Source organism: Rhinolophus ferrumequinum, chromosome 7 (assembly GCF_004115265.2).
Source record: "Rhinolophus ferrumequinum isolate MPI-CBG mRhiFer1 chromosome 7, mRhiFer1_v1.p, whole genome shotgun sequence".
NCBI classification, from domain to species: Eukaryota; Metazoa; Chordata; class Mammalia; order Chiroptera; family Rhinolophidae; genus Rhinolophus; species Rhinolophus ferrumequinum.
This window is the reverse complement of record NC_046290.1, coordinates 79,934,854-79,950,094: the sequence shown is the minus strand read 5'-3', so window position 1 is coordinate 79,950,094 and position 15,241 is coordinate 79,934,854. Positions and strand designations below refer to the sequence as shown.

General features: G+C 34.9%; 1 pseudogene; it reads left to right on the top strand.

Moving 5' to 3' along the window:
• The first annotated feature begins 8,662 nt into the window (after nt 1-8,662).
• On the top strand, nt 8,663-10,890 carry LOC117024627 (cytoskeleton-associated protein 2-like; annotated as a pseudogene).
• The last annotated feature ends 4,351 nt before the right edge of the window (nt 10,891-15,241 follow it).

The window sequence follows — 15,241 nt, the reverse complement described above, 5'->3', positions numbered from 1 at the left end:
GTCGGAAAGCAGAGGGCAAAGGAAGTTTTGAAGATGCTATGCAGATAGCTTTGATGATGGAGGGAGGGGCCATAAACCGATGAATGCAGGAGGCCTCTAGAAACTAGAAAAGGCAAGGAAACAAATTCTCCCTTAGAGCCTCCTGAAGGAACACAGTCCTCTGTCACTTTGAATTAAGCCCAGTGAAACTGATTTCAGGCTTTGATCGCCAGAACTATAAAATAATACATTTGTGTTATTTTGATTCACTAATTTTGTGCTAATTTGTTGCAGCATCAATAGAAAACGAATACAATCATCAACATCCAACTCCTGTAGAAATTGTCTCTTTCTGTACGTTCCTATCCGATGTCAATGACAGCACATCCTGGATCTCCAGGCCTACTTTGACTAGCTTTTAATCTCATCTTCAGTTTACCGTGCAGCAACCCCACACAATTAGGCTCCTCCTATCTGAACTTCATGATGCCGCTAGAATAATATTCCTAAAATTATAATCCATGCATAACATTCCTTGTTTAAAACTCTCCAACAGATTGCAATAGTTTTAAGATAACATCAAATCTCCTGTGGTTAGAACACAAAGCCCTTCATGTTCACACTTCTACTTGTTGTCTGTTCTCTGATCTTCACTTTTCTGGACCAGTCCCCTAGGTACTCATTTGTCACATCTTATAACATGCCTGTGAGTGTGTTGCCCTTCCCTCTACTCCTCTATCTGGCACATTCATTAAGTATCTAATGAGTACATGACTAAGGATAATTTCCCTATCAATGTGGACAGCAGATTAATATAACCTTTTGAGTTTGCTATTCAGACTAATGCACATACTTTTGTTTTGGAGCCACATATTTTTTACCCAGGGCAAAAATCATTGTTTCCCCACACCACTCTATACTTAGCATTCTGATGCATATTTTCAAATGAAACAAATAATAGGCAATTCTTTTATAGCAATGTTCATTTGCAGGCCTCTTTAGGAAATATTTTTTAGCTTAACGACATGTTATCACATTGGAATTGTGCGAGTATGGCCCTTCTCACTGCTTACATATTGATTTAACTTAGACCATTTCAGAAATGCAACTGGTTTTTCATTAAAATTTGAAGAACTTGATAACGTCACAGTCTGCTTTAAAACGTTGTTCAATAAAAAAAGTACGATTTTTACTCTAATCTGCCTGATAAAACAAACAAACACTTAGGTGGGAACTCAGAAGTCGCTGACATTCAGTTAATATGACAGGTTAAGAGATAGGAGAATTTAATAAAGTAAACTTGAGATCTAATGCATGCAGAACATCTTACATTTGCTGTGGGGGTATTAAAGCCTTCTACACTTGACAAATGAAATTTCATTTAAGTAGTAGATTTACAAGTTAAAGTTGTTGAGATTTACAACTGCTAGAAGACTCAAAAAATGAAACTTTCTCCTCCAGGAAGTTGTTTTTTCCTTCACTTTACTAGAAATATCTAATAAAGAGAAATTCTTATATGCCTAAATCAAAATGTCAACACTTTAACACAGGTCTGTGAATTTTATATTCTGGCATAGAAGTATTTATCTAAACTTTTCAACACCTAAATATATATTTTAACTTTGGGTAAGTATGGTTGCATTAGCAAAGAGAGTTTTATGCTTTTAAAAATTATGAAAGCCAGTAGTTTTGGGAACCCTATAATTTACTACCTCACAGAATATAACTTTTAAAGAATACCGCCTACTATAGTTTATGTGCAGTAATAACAGATTTGGAGGTCAATTCTAAAATTTATAGTAAGAGAATAAATGACTTACTATCATAAAATTTCCCCTTTTGAGGCTAGGCATACCTCCTCTAGTCACCTAGAACAGAATTATAGTTCAGAGGGAGCTATGCCTAATTATAGCTCTCAGTCACAAAGTCCATATTTTAACCAATAAAGTGACCTGTAATTGGGTCCATGTCCCAGATCCTTCATTGTTGGGACTGTGACTTTCCAAAAGGTGCCCACTGAATCTCACCTGCTTCTCTATAGCATATTTCATTAGAGGTATTAAATTTAATATTTTCTTATATGAGGTCTGACAATTAAGTTCTCGAACTTGTTGCAATGATGTTGCTAACCTTTTTGATATCAGAGGGATTATTCATCGTGAATTTGTACCAACTGGACCAACAGTTAAGCAAGTTTACTATGTGGAAGTGCTGAAAAGGTTGTATGAATAAGTTAGATGAAAATGACCTGAACTTTTCACCAACGATTCATGGCTCTTGCATCATGACAATGCACCAGCTCACATAGCACTGTCTCTGAAGGAGGTTTTAGCCAGTAAACAAATAACTACGTTGGAACACCCTCCCTACTCACCTGATCTGGCCACCAGTGACTTCTTTCTTTACCCAAAGATAAAGGAAATATTGAAAGGAAGACATTTGATGACATTCAGGACATCAAGGCTAATAGGATGACAGCTCTGATGGCCATTCCAGAAAAAGAGTTCCAAAATTGCTTTGAAAGGTGGAGTAGGTGCTGGCATCGGTGCATAGCTTCCCAAGGGGAGTACTTTAAAGGTGACCATAGTGATATTCAGCAATGAGATATGTAGCACTTTTTCTAGGATGAGTTCTTGAACTAAATTGTCTGACCTCGTATATCAAAATTACCATGAGTAAAACAGTTTGAAATGAAAGTACTCACAAATGGCAGCTTCTGCTTTTTAGATATTAAAAAGAAGACTAAAACAGCTCCTGAAAAATAATAATAAGTACTCCTCTGTGTTGTGCTCAGAATAAAAGGACAAGTTTTATCAGATTTTTCTCAAATCTGGTTTTAGAGAAGAAATAAAATATGATAAATAAGGTCACTGTTATTCATCCCTGCTTCCATCCCATTCTCTCTCAACCTCTAAGTAGCATCTAGTAATAAATTGTGAATGACAACTTCTAGACCAATTTAATAATTTTAGACATACACATACAAATAAATATGTCTATTGTAGCTTGAGTGTTTTAAAAGCATTATGTAAATTCTATTAGAATGTATATCTTATTTCACCACTGGATTTTTTTTTCATGTCAATATTGGATTTTGAGAACTATTCAAAATGATAGACTGATCTAAATAGTTCATTTATTTAAACTGTTATAATGCTAAAAAATTTGCATTGCTTAAAAACACTGATAAATTTTGACAATGGATTTCTCATCTGAAACCATGGAAGCCAGAAAGATACAGCACAACATTTTTAAGTCCTAAAAGAAAAGAACTGTCAACCATTACTGTTTTATTCCATGATTTCATGATACAAGAGAATATGTTTCTAAAGTCTTTGTACCGTTGATCTATTTGTCTGTTTCTGCTTAAGTGTAGCAGAACTTCAATTATCTAGCTTTATAAAAAGAGTTGATATCTGGAAATCAATTCCCCTTTTTTTGTTTTAAATATATTATTGGCTATTTTTCCACATCTATACTTCTATATAAATTTTATAAGCAATTTGTTAACTCCTACAAACACTGTGGTTGTGGAAACTTCAAGGAGAAGAATAATATCTTTAAGATAGTGAGCTTCCCCATCAATGAAAATACTATTGCTTCCTTGAATTTAGGAAAAATTTTATGTCTTTTAAGAATACTTTTATTTTTTCTACAAAGCTCTTGCATTTGTATGTTTAAATTTATTTTTATAAACATAAAACTGTTGTTTATCCAGTAATCCTAAGGTTATAATATCTTTTATTGTATGAACATCTCTCAACTACTGGACATGATTTTAACATTTTAAGATGGGTATTTTCCACATACAAAAAAACCTGTAAGTGAAGAAAAAAAACTAGATCATCCACTGTTGAATAAAAAAAGCAGGATTTTCAAATGAAAACCCAATGAGATACTATTTCACACCTGTTAGAATGGCTATTATCAACAAAACAAGTAATAACAAGTGTTGGAGAGGTTGTAGAGAGAATGGAACACTTATATAATACTAGTGGAAATGTAAATTGATACAGACACTACAGAAAACTGTATGGCAGTTCCTCAAAAAATTAAGAATATTACCATATGACCAACTAATACCTCCTCTGGATAGCTACCAAAAAATCTGAAAACATTTATCCATAAAGCTATATGTACTCCTATGTTCACTGAAGCATTATTCACGGTGGCCAAGACACGGAAACAACTGAAGTGTCCTTTGATAGATGATTGGATAAAGAAGATGTGGTACAAAAATACAATGGACTATTACTTAGCCGTAAGAAAAGATGAAATAGTGCCATTTGCAACAACATGGATGGATCTTGAGATTATCACACTGAGCGAAATAAGTCAGAAGAGAGAAAAATTTGAGAACCACATGATTTCACTCATGTTTGGAATACAAAACTGAAAGCAACAAATGAACAAGATAAACAAACAAGCAAAAACTCATAGACACAGATAACAGTTTAGTGGTTACCAGAGGGAAGGGGAAAGCTGGGTAGTAGAAGAGGGGGTCAAATATATAGTGACTGCAGGAGATTTGACTGTTGGGTGGTGAACACAAAATGCAATACACAGATGATGTATTGTAGAATAGTACACTTGCAACCTATGTAATTTTATTAACCAATATCATCTAAATAAACTTAACTTAAAAAGAAAAAAAAAAAAGTAAGATTTTATTCCAACAGTGGAGGCAACATTAAGAGCATTGGAAATACTGAGAAATAATACATCAGTATCAATATGGAATCTTCATTAGGATCAAAAAATATTTTAGGATTGTTTTGATTGTACTAATGTTGCTGTCCTTAGAAACGTAATCCTTCCTAAAACGTGGCTGCATTGTGTGCGTGTGTATACATTTATTTGCTTTTTTGTAAATTGTATTTTACTTCTAGGAATTTACTTATTAACAAAGCATCTTACCTAAATTTAAAAAAAAAAAAAATGAAGGAACAACTGTGGCAAAATTTCTAATATGGATTCTGCTGACATTTAGGGTAAATGATGTTCTGGGCCTTCCTGGTAACCTTTGAGTAAGTAGATAATACTCATACCCTTCAAACCTCCTAACATATGCAGACATCCATGTCAAAGACCAACCTCAACTACAAACCATAAATGCCTTTTTTACCATTTGGGAACATGAAAAAAAAAATATTTCTAACTTTTCCAAAGAATAATCCCCGTTAATTCTTAGAGAATCAATCAGGATTTTCTAATGAACTAATGGAGAAAAAAACAAACAAAAACAAACCAAAACATATTAAAAAAAAAGTGATTACTATTTGAGGTTGCACCTTTGAACTATGTTAATTGCTAACAAGAGATAATCGTTTTAAGAGACCTTTTCTAATTTACTATATTATAAGCATACGCTAGAACAACTGAATGTAATCATTGCAGGGTTTGTGTGATTATTTATCTTAGATAATTTTCTTGGCATTGGCATTTTGTAAAAATTTGCTATAATGAGATTATTTTGTCTTGTGAAGGGGTGATTATTACATGGTCTAAGCCTTTGATCTAAGTATAGTGTGGAATTCAAGCTGGTATAAGTTTTTAGTTTATTTTACAAATTTTAAGAACTAAAGAAAGAGTTAAAGTATAGCTATAATAATGCCCAAATTAAAACCATCAATTATCCATTTTAAGCAAGAAAGTATCATTGATTTTATCCTTTCATATTTTTCCATATGGTTAGCGATGTCCCCTACACTGGATGGGAGTCTATTTTTGATTTATGCTTTCTTCTTTTGGTAAAAATCTTTTAGCAAATAAAGGTGCTGGAAAGAGCAATCTAGAGTAATACAGTGAGAAACAGGAGAAGAAATGAATAGGAAGATAAAAAAAATAACTTTTGGAGATCATCTATTCTGTGCCTAGTAATTTCATCAATCCCAAAAACAAGTTTGTTATGTTATTTCTCTTCTGCAAAAGAGAAAACTAAGGCCCTGAATTTACACTCTCAAGTCTACACAAGCAATATAAACTTGAAAGGGAAAGGAATTAAAACCAGGTCTCTCAAAGATCCACGTTTTTTCCATTTTGAGAGTTGTTTTATAACCCTGTTGCTAATGGCTCTAAGTGTGTTTCAGAAATTTTGAAGGCATTTTTGTTTGTCAAAATGTTTGGGAATTACTGCTAGCATTTAATGGATAGCATTCTATAATAAAATAATGTCTAGACATATTCCAATATTAAGACAATTTTACATAATAAAGAAATGACCTGTGTGCTATGTGACTTGAAAGTTTCCCTAGAGATTACCATAGATAATAACGTATTTTTCATTTTACAAATTTGAAGCCTAACTCTGTTTTGCATGTAAACAGTAAGATGTCCTTAAAATTTTACTATATATTGAATATTCCAGAAATGCAACTGCTGAGTCGTTCAGGAGGAAGATCAGAATTGGTTTTGTTCGGAAATTTCCCAAGAGCTATTTACCATTTCGAAAACCTCTTCACTCATGACATTGCTGCCCACGGTATTTAAGTTTCCAGAATCAGTTAAATCACCTACGTCAGTCCGCAATTGTAGCTGATATAATCATGTGCTTATTTGGTCTTCATATTAAAATGTCAAGTATAAAGAAAACATGTCAAAACATCCAGTTGATTATTATTTTTCTTCTCCTAAATACAACCTTATTCGTTATAAAATGTTTGCAAGCATCCAGCTACATCATTATGTCAATCAGTGGAGTTAATCCTACATTTTTAAATAATGAAACATTATTTCATCATAAATTATTTTGTTTGTATTATAATTAGACTCTTGTATTGAAATTTTAAGCTGGTATGTGGTGGATGAAAGTACTGTGAATTTCATTTACGACATTAAACGATCATTGGTTCATAGGGGCATTCAGAATTAATGTTTTACATCACAATGTAAATTTTGATGTGGCCTATGCTGGAAATTTCCAAGTTCAAAAAGTTAGCTTGAGTAGGGAACACAAATTAAAGAGTGTCCATTGGGAAGCACCTGAGTGGCTTGCTTGGGTGTTAGGAGTGATTCTTTAACATTATATTTTCCCTGAATTGTGAAATAGCTTCAGGTTTGAACAATTTACACCAGTCAGGCTTATTTCTTGAACTGAAATTAAGAGAATATTATTTCCTTGGTGGTGTCTGATTCAAGAATAAGCATGTGGACAATTTCCTACCAGTGACATACAAAGGTAAAATTGCTGTAGATTAGGAAATTCCTTTCCTATTCTTAAACAGAGAGAATTGGGGAACTTCTCTCTTTTGCCAGACTTAAATAAAGAATATCTATTCCAGTTGATTCAAGCAGCCAGCCATACAACTACTGGAGGAATCAGATCAGGATAAAGCCAGCTCTTTTGTCATCATAGATAACAAAGATTCCTTAATGGCATTGTTGAAATTAATAAATCTACCAATCCTGAAGTATATACAAACTATGTGCTTTTTTTCCTCAGGTGTATAAGGATATGGGTATTTCTTTATATTTGAAAGTTAACTTCTACTGAAGTATACTGTGTATGTAGGAGTGTATACAAATCTTAATGTATGAGTATACCTATTTTCAATTTACACTCATTCCTTCTGATGGTCTTAAAGTGAAAATCGCATATATCTTTAATATCTCATCAACACTACCTTTTCTCCTTTTTTAACAAAGAGTAAATGGCCCCCAAGCTTAATCTCTTCAGCTAGCAACACTATCTCACAAAATAAACACACTCATGTAACCAGAATTCAGATAAAGAAATAGAATATTACCAGCACTCAGGAGTCTCCTGAGCAGCTCCTCCTTGTTAAAACCCTCACAACTGTCCTGTCTTCTAACACCCTACACCAGTTTTCATGTAATTAGAATCCTACTCTATGTACACTTGTATATCATGTTGCTTTTCTCAACTTTATTTTTGTAAGATTCATCCATGATTTGTGTTCAGTCTTTTTCAATGTTACACAATATAACATTTTATTTATTTATCCATGTTACTCTTGACATACATTTATTTTGTTTTTCAATTTTGGATTTTTATGACTAGTGCTGCTGTGAACATTCAATGAACGTATGTCAGCATTCTTGTTGACTATATACCCAAGAAGGGAACTGTTAGGACATAGGGTATCCGTATGCTCAGTTTTATTAAATACTGCTACATGGTTTTCAAAATATTTGTACAAATTTATTCTTCTACCAGCAGTGTATAACAATTTCATTTGTTCCACAATCTCACCAACATTTGTATTTGTCAGTTTTTAAATTTTATTTTAGACACTCTGATGGATTTATATTTGTATCTTATTATGATTTTAATTTACATTTCCCTAATAACTAAAGAGGGAGAATGTGTTTCATATTTGTTTGGTCACTTAGATATCCCCTTTTGTACAGTTCAGATCTTCTGTCTAGTTTTCTATTTGGATGTCTTTTTCTTAAGATTTGTAGGGATTTTTGTATATTCTTGATATCAGTCTTTTGTCAGATATCTATATCTATATATATGTGTGTGTGTGTATATATATATATATATATATATATATATATATATATATATAAAACTAATATCATTTGATGCTTGATGTCATTGTTGAAAGACTGAATTTGGCAGTTCTGTGTTGTAAATGTTTAATGACTGGCTTTGCAGGAGTAAATAAAACCCTGATTTGTAATGTTTACTGATATTTGTGGAGTTAATAAACCTACCATGACCACTTCAAGGTAACAATCTGATGCTACTGAACAGAGTTGCAATAGAACATTATGTAGTTTTTTTCCCCCATAGAAATACAAAAGGTAGAAATAATCTCAAGAAGCAGTGCACCAGGACTCAGTTAGAGGGACTGAGAAGTGGTCAAATCAGCGATGCAACCCCCTGCCCCCCAGTGCAGTGAGCACTCAAGAGGTGCCACAAGACCTGTTGCTTTCCCTGAGTCAGAGGGCCCATCCAGCATTTGGAGAACAAAGAAAACAAAAACTCAAGGAATGTCTGTTTAAAAGAAAAAAAAAACTTTAATAATAAACAGGAAAATCATTCAGTAGAGACCAGAGAGTGATGACATCTGAGTGTCAAGTTCAAGAAGAAACAATAGTTCTGAAACATAAGACAAAAATGGCTGATAAAATATCAGTAGACCTACAAGAAGGAAAAATAATATAACAATGGAAAAAAATGCACTCCTTTAAAACCTTCTAATTCAATTACAATTAGAAGTAACCAATTCAACTACAGCAATTGACATATGTAACTTGGAGAATAATAATCAAACTCGGCAGTTGTTACCAAATAAAGATAAGCCCCGAAGTCAACGTATGACATTTAGCCAAGCATTTCACATTAAAAACAATAATAAAAAGAAGCAAATGACTACAGAAACACCAAAGCAAGATGCTAACTGCTCAAGAAAACTGTGCTTGAATCTTATCGTGGCCAAATTGTTGAGTTCAAGATTAATTCATTTAGAAAACCTGTACAAATCAAGAGGAGAGTTCTGCAACAACAAAGAAACTTTCAACTACTTTCTCTAAAGCCACAAAGCCTCAGCCTATAAACACCAGCAGTGTAACAGTGAAAAGTGACAGAGCCTCAAATATGATGACTACCACTAAATTTGTGAGCACTACATCTCCGAATCATCAACTTTTGCATCCTCCTATTAGAAGTCACCACAGTAATCCCCAGGACTCCATGAAACGAGGCATCAGTAGAATCTCTGCCAATGTTACAATTCGGAAAGGGCCTCATGAGGAAGAATTGCTACAATTAAATTTAGTTTTATCTAATGTCAAAACCAGTTCTTCTCAGGAAGTAAAAAGAAATAAGACACTATCAGGAAGCATCATATTGGAAACTATAGCCAGGCCCGCTTCATCTTGTAATACCAAACTGACAGAAAAGTCAAAAACCATCGACCAGTGCAGACATTCTATAGCAAAAGCAACTATAGATAGTAGATCTGCTCAACCCAAAGAAACAGCAGAAGAAAGAAAAGCTCATCTGAGTAAGTGGAAAACTGGCAAAGGAAAAGTATGAAAAAGCCTCCTAGCTCAGTACTTACCCAGCCTGAACCTGAAGGACAAAATGAAAAGGCATTTGGGTCTTTTTTGGACTACCATGGCAGAAGAAGATGACAAAGATTATTTACTGAAAGAGTAAACAAGACAGTTTCTGAATGCCTTAACCTGATTAATGAAGGATGCCCAAAAGAAGAAATATTGGACACACTGAATGACCTGATTCAAAATATTCCAGATGCCAAAGAACTTAAGTATTGGATATGCCTTGCATGAACTGAACCACTCACAAGTCCTACTGAATATATTATCACAATCTATGAGGCCATTACAGCAGGATCTCAGCCTATTGAAGATATGCGACATGCAATTGAAAATAGTCTAACAATGAAGAGTCAAGAAAAAGTTAATTTTGGAGAAAATTTTGAAGAGGCTTGTGCAACCAAGGAACAAATCCAAGAAGTCAACACTAAAGATATTGGTGTTAATGTAGAGTCAGGAAAACAGGAAATGGAAAATAAACATCACAGAAATGTGGTATTTCAAAATTGTGAAAAAGAGCAAAATGACAGAAGATCCAGCCAATGATGTTAAAACTCCCAGTACAGAAACTAGAGAGAGTTGCTTAATTAAATATAATGTGTCTACTACACCATACTTACAATGTGGAAAAAAGAAGATGAAGTTTGACAAAATAACTTCTACATTTAAAGAGCTGAAGTTTCTAACACAGTTAGATGTTCTCGACATCTTCAAGACAAGACTTCTAAGTTGTCAGATATGTTAAAAGATCATTATCCTTGTGTGTCTTCATTGGAACAGTAAACAGAGTTGGAAGATGAAACTGGTGCTTTTATATGCCGCCCTAACATAGCCCTGTACCGGATGTATATGGAGACTGAAACAACAGAAGAGAAATGAAGCTATGACAAGGGGAAAAACAGAAAGAAGAGAAAAAGGAGAAGGAGGAGGAAGGGGAGGAAGATGAGGAGAAAGAGGAGGAGAAAAATGAGGAGAAGGAGAAGGAGAAGGAGAAGAAGGAGAAGGAGAAGGAGAAGGAGAAGGAGAAGGAGAAGGAGAAGGAGAAGGAGAAGGAGAAGGAGAAGGAGAAGGAGAAGGAGAAGGAGAAGAAGAAGAAGAAGAAGAAGAAGAAGAAGAAGAAGAAGAAGAAGAAGAAGAAATAACAACCTAAAGAGTATAGATAATAGTAAAATAATTAGAAAGTAATGTTTTGAGTGTTTATCACTTTTATTTTTAATGTAATTTATTTAGGTGCAAGTATATATGTAATTTGATTTTTAGTAATAGCTGTGTTTAACAGCCAGCTCACAAAATTCCTGAAAATTAACTGTTAGCTCTCACAAGCCAATACAAGCCAGCTCCAGCACACCACTGGAATCTAGTTATCTTAAAGCCACCCTTTCTATGAATTTTCTTTTAAGTAGGCAAGCACATCTTTTCATTACTATTATTCCTAGTAGTATTATTATTACGAAATAATGATTTGTTGAAGCATGTCACACAGCAGAAGCATGCACACGTATTAAGTGTACAGCTGGATGTATTTTCATAAAGTAAACACATTCATGTAACTACCACTCAGATGAAGATATGGAACACTACCAGCCCCCAGAAATCTCATACATATTCATTCTCATGCATTAACACACAAAACTAACCATGAATTTGACTCATCATCATCGATTAGAGGGGTTTTGAACTTTACACATGGGATTTTTCTCTGCTTACATAGTTGGCCAGTATCAGCTTGGCACTATTAAATCCTTCGCATCTCTCTACCACTTGCTTCTCTCCTTTGTTTGACACTGGGATATCAAGCTTTAAGTTAGCTTCAGCTGGCATATAACTCAAGGTGGAAATCAATGACATTGTTTTGTTTTCAATGATTTACCTTTGTGTTTATTTTCTATTTATGAAAAAATACTAATTTCACATCTATAATAGTAACACAAAATTTCCCTTCCAAATAAATGACTTAGAGTATAAAATTGTAATGCAGGTTCTCAGCTCCCGTTCCCCGCACAAAAACACAGGATACGGTGAGGACAAAAAGGAACACCAACAGAGCCATAGGTAGGGGAGTCATACCACTATGTTCTCGCTGGAGGCTGGGTTGGAGACACAGGAAGCAGGAGCCACACGATGTGCAAACCGTGGTCCGCTTCTCTGCCAGCCAACCAACCCCCTTGCCAGTGTAGCCATGGCAGTTATATTAGGGGCTAATAGCTAACTGGTAACAGCTGCTGGCCCCCCAGCCACAGCGGATGGTCATCTGATTATAGCTGATGGCCATCTAATAACTGAGCCAGCACCTTTCCACGTAAGGCCGAGAGCTTGGAAACTGCTCTCGGGGACTCTGTCCCCACATAAAGTGAGTCAGCTTTATAAAATTTTATAACTAGTGGTAGAGTTTATACTTGCATATGTTAAACGTTTTATTGGAAGTACATCAACAAGTGAAATTTGAGAGACTCTCATGATGTCTGGTGTCCCAAACAACAGCAATGGCACAGAATAACTGCTTTGAGGAAAATCAGAATGAGTCAATAAAGCATTTTGTAGAGCTAAATTTGTAGGACTAATGCATTCAGAGGGGCTGAGGACAGAGGACCTGAGGAATTTCCACGTCAAGGGCATTCAGCATCACTCCCTAATTAGTTGAGGGAAATTTCCTGGAGGAAGCAGGCTTCAAGAGTGATCTGACAAATATGGTGACTCTGATACGTTCTAGAAAGCTTTGCAAATAGAATGTTACCTGTTCACCACTGCTGTCATTTGAAATGTTTGGCTAGGTTATATTTTCAATAAAATGTATAAAGCTGTCTCATATTTTAAACGTATGTGCAGTATGTTTTATTGAGCATATCTAACAAGTATGTGGAAAATATATTGGATCCATGTCCATGAGGAACACACAATGCCAACTTTCTCAATCGATACCGTAATTACGGCATAGCGATAGGATTATGACTGGGGAATGTGTTAACTGTCTGAATTTATAAGGAAATTCCTCCCAGAATGAAATCCTCTGGTGCATCTGTTGTGTATTTAAACTTTTAAAAAATGTAGTTTAGTTGAGCCAAGCAGGTGTGCAATACTATCACCTATGAGATCACATAAAATGAAAAGTTCATGACTGTCCACAAGCTCAACAAGGATCAAGAAAAGGTACACCCGTTCGCTCATGCCAAGGGAGTTTCAAATCCACAGTTCTCATGGGGAATTTGTAAGGAGACGAGTGAACTTGGAACAGGAATGCACAATTTGGCAAAACAGTTGTGTCTGCTTTTTTTCTAGTATTTAGACATTGAAGTCCGATTCAGGGCAATGATTTTGATTTTCGACAGTGAAATAAAAGCACAAAAGAGGGACTGACAGTCTCTTACAAAGTATGTGTGACTGTGTGTGTGTGTGTGTGTGTGTGTGTGTGTGTGTACCACAGTTATGTGGGTTCAACCCAGCTTTTAATAGTGGAATACTTTCATTTCCCCCAAATATTTGTATTTCTCCCCACTTTTTCATTACATTTTCTGTTCCAAAAAACCACGTGGAACATTTTCACCTGAATTGAGCTTTTGTCTCTCCTTCCTCTCCTGTTTGTGTCTGTTCTCATATTTACACCTCAGTGATGTGCTTATAAATTCAGTCAATTCAATCAGCACGAACCCTTCCTCCCCAAAAGATTGGAATTTTAAGCCATCGGCTTATAGCAAGAAGAAATTTCCCCTGAATTTTGAAATTTCATGCTGCTTTCCCTTTCTCTGTACTTCCTCTTTGTAGTCTCATCTCATAAGTGGGAAATTTCAGGATAACAGTAAAATTAGAGGAGGGAGTGTGTCTGTGTTTGTAAGTTCGTATGTACAAGGAAAAGGTACCTCAGAACAGAGCAGTACAATAATCGACCCTCAGCACACCCAACCATAATAACGACCTACTTAATCATCAGAGAATCGCTATTAAGGGGTGGAGGGGGGAGCTGTGAGAGAATGAACAAAAGCAGAGGCCGTCCCTTCTTTCTGCCTTTGCTCTGCTTGCTTCTATTTAGATTCCTTTCTAAGTTGTTATCTGCTAGATAAATCCTTTGCATGAGACTGTCTTATTTTTGCTTATAAAGAGAGATGTCTACTCAAGTTATTTTAATATGTGACAGCTGTTAGATGCAGAACCACTCTGTGACCTCCTAAGCGCTGAACTCGATTGTTACAGCAATAGTAGGAAATGGTAAAATTGGTTGTTTTGTTGCCCCAACTCAGCATGATCTACAGCTGGTCCACCTTCTTCTTAATCGCTACGTGTGGGATGAAAAACAGCCCGTTTGCTTTTATTTTGCAGTCACCATTGGCTCATTAGGCTTCCTCTATGTGAAATAGCAGTCTGTGATTTACTGAGGCAGCATTTAAGTAAACACCTTCCATTACCCCAACTCCCAGAGCACTTTCCAAACATCTGTAAAGAAATTCCTTAACTAGTGACTCATATAGTGACATCTGGAGAAGACCTCAGTCAGAGTCTAATAACACATAATCATCACTGGGCAAAGTCAATTGGAAATTGGGATAGGAACTAGAGAGAAATATCAAATTGCAAATTGTCATAGAAATTAAAAGTATATACTGCTGTTTAAAAACAGGATTAGTCTCTATATTTCCTAGGCAATTGAGAATCAATCATTCATCTCTGGTATCTCAAAGAATCTCTGATGTGATGGAAAGAGCTGTGATAACTAATGATACTGGGCTATTGGCGTTAATTTGTCCACAAGAATATATTCCACGGGTACTCCTGTTGCCTTCACAATTGTAATTCTGGCTTCAGGATCAGTATTTCAAAGTGATGGTTTTCATATTCATGCCCCATTGTTAGAGATATATCATGAGGAGAAGGACATCAGAGACCCTTGTCTCCTTTGGCTTCACACTAGGCTGAGCATTTGTTACCATAAGTAAAATAATAATAATAATAATAATAATAATAATAATAATAAAACTAGTTAGCATTTGGTTATTATTTTGATCACCAGAGAAACATATCTTTTGTGTCCATTTGGAACAATGTCCCTTATGCATTGATTTAAACATAGTTCCTGCCCTTAGGAATAACAGCTAAAAAAAACAGGGACATTAAAAAAATATATATGTAATAGCCATGGAAATCAAGAGTGGAATGTTTAAATATGGTGCTCATTTTCTAATTGGGAGCTTGGGTTTAAAGAATGCTTTTAAAAATAATTTAAACACCAAATAGTTAGCTT